The 2,574-nt window shown below is 45.3% G+C and overlaps 1 protein-coding gene across 1 annotated transcript in view; it reads left to right on the top strand.

Moving 5' to 3' along the window:
- Window positions 1-2,574, top strand: part of MYO6 (myosin VI) — a 116,234-nt gene that overhangs the window by 64,669 nt on the left and 48,991 nt on the right. The gene's annotated exons all lie outside the window — the stretch shown is intronic.

Genomic DNA, 2,574 nt, shown 5'->3' with positions numbered 1-2,574 from the left:
GCCAGGGGAGGTTTAGGTTAGATGTTAGGAAGAAATTCTTTACAGAGAGGGTAATCAGGCATTGGAACGGCCTACCCAGAGAGGTGGTGGATTCACCATCCCTGGAGGTTTTTAAGCAGAGATTGGATGTGGCCCTTAGTGCCATGATACAGTAATTGGAGTTGGATCAGGGGTTGGACTTGATGATCTCGGAGGTCTTTTCCAACCCAATCTATTCTATGATTCTATGATTCTATAAGTAAGAGGAAGAACCATGAATGGTGAGAAAAGTCAGGGTTTAAAAAAGGGAAGGTCACCAGAAGACTTATAATCTCTGAACATTGAATTCAGACCCGTTATTCTTCTGGCATAAATTATGGAACTTCTGAAATGTTCATTTCATTGGGCTTTGTCTGCTCTCACCTTGTATGTGTGTTCACACAGGATGTGTATTTCAACTGCTTCAGGCAGTATGTCTCTTACAAGAGACCCTTTGAAGTTCTGTTACTGCTTTCTTGGAAACACCAATCAAAAGTTGTTTTCTACAGGTCAGACGGTGTTTCAGAGCATCCAAAATTAGTCACAAAAGCCTTAAACTTTTAAGGACTCCTCCTTTTTTTTTTCTTTTTTTTTTTTTCCCCTTTCCCCTTCTCCCCACCCCTTACTGTCATTGTAGAGGAATGGAAGGAATTCAAGTGATGTTTGACTAGTTATACCTTTTGGCCTCTTTGCTTACCTGTAGAAATAAGTTTTACCGTGAACAAATTCTTACTGCAAACAACACAAAATACATGTAAATAAGTGTTAGATTTTCCTACAGTGTTTGGTGCTCCAGTTGAGAGATCTGTGCTGGCTGAGCCCTGGCACACACAGAGGGATGAGGTGCAGAGAGCAAAAGGGAGCACTTCTCTTGGCTGTTTACTTGGGAAGTGTACGTACCTTTATCTGAAAAATGCAAGAGTCTGCCATGCCAGGCACTTCTGCTGCATAGCAAGGAAGCCTGGAGGATTACAGGAACATCCAAGTCCAGAAGTTTTGTCACTACAGCTAATTTGTAGGTGTTAGCATGTCTGCATTTTGGGATACGAGCAGGTTGTTTTTTGAACAGCCTGGATAGTGTTCTAGAAATACAGAATTACATCTGTAGTTTTTGGCAGGGGGTTATTTTTGCATTTACTTCCTGGTATTTTCTTGGGTTTTCAAAACTGACTCTTCCCATTTAACTACATGAAGTAATTTCCAGAGGCGAACCTTTGATTCCTTCAAAGCCGACGTTCCCTTCGCTTGGTAACATTATGATGTTTAGTAGGACGATGACCAGCAGGGGCCGGGCAGGACCATCACCGGCCAGTGTTTGTCCTAGAGCTGGGCTGGTGGTGGCTGTTGCTCTGCCGCGCTGTGGTGCGCGGGGTGTGACGCGCGGGGTGTGTGTGGGTGTGTGTGTCCCTCGGGGGTGCGGGTGCCGTGCGGTGTGTGTGTCCCTCGGGAAATGCGGGTGCCGTGCGGGCTGTGACGCGGTGTTCCCGGTGTCTCCGCAGGGGGCTGCACGCCGCGGGCGCAGAGCCAGCCGTCGCTGGAGCGCTGCGCCGCCCTGCTGGGCCTCGACGAGGACGACCTGCGCGGGAGCCTCACGACGCGCGTCATGCTCACCACGGCAGGGGGCGCCAAAGGCACGGTCATCAAGTGAGTGCGGCGGGGCCGGGCCGGGCCGGGCCGGGCGTGGGAGAGGGGCTGGGTGGGCACGGACCGCCCGCCCCGCCCCCGGCTCCGGCAAGAGGGGAAAAAAGGCCCCAAAGTCTCGCTTAAGCAGCTGCAAGTGTGAACCGAGTTGCAGTCAGCCTAAGTGCAGCGATCTGTAGCGCTTGCGTAGTGGCTTAGCAAGCACCGGTAGAGGTGTCCCGCAGAAATAAGAGAGCGCAGAGGGCTGACAGGCTTACCGTGTGCATCCCTTCACAACAAACCTTTGCAAGCTTGTGCCTATGCGAGCGATAATTTTGAGATGAAAAACTTTCAACAGGGCTTTGACGTTTTTTAATATGTCTTTCATATGTATAATATATATTTGTATATTTATATATTTGAAATGTATTCTATGTATTGATAAAGATATTATATATTATGCATTTATAAATTGTGCATTCATATATAATACATATAAAATATATATTCATATAAAACCATATATGTATATATATATATATATGTGTATATATATATATATTAACCAGTTGATCCAGGTGCACATTTTTATATGCTCAGGCTTGCTTATTTAATTGTTTTTAGGACATTGGAGTGTTTTTAAAAAATTTTACTTGGGAGAGTGGCAGCTGTATAATGTCTGACTAAAAGGGTTTGTTTTTTTTTTTTGTTTGTCTGTTTTTCGGGGGAGGAGGGAGGGAAGAAAAACTTGGAGTAAGTGACTATGAGATTTTATAAAACCTCTCATATGTCAGTGAGTACACTGTGTGGCCAAAGAAGTATAGCAATCAGCCTGTTAAATCCATAGCCTACACAGAAAATTTGATATGGTAACAGATTTAACAGATACGCTGTATCAAGGCATGTCAATGCTGTGCCTAAAATATTTCAGAAGAT

This window comes from Empidonax traillii, unplaced genomic scaffold, assembly GCF_003031625.1.
Source record: "Empidonax traillii isolate 1590-97213 ecotype Southwest subspecies unplaced genomic scaffold, ASM303162v1 scaffold348:size657943, whole genome shotgun sequence".
Lineage (NCBI taxonomy): Eukaryota > Metazoa > Chordata > Aves > Passeriformes > Tyrannidae > Empidonax > Empidonax traillii.
Note: the sequence above shows the minus strand (reverse complement) of the source record. Positions and strands in the feature narration are given on the sequence as shown.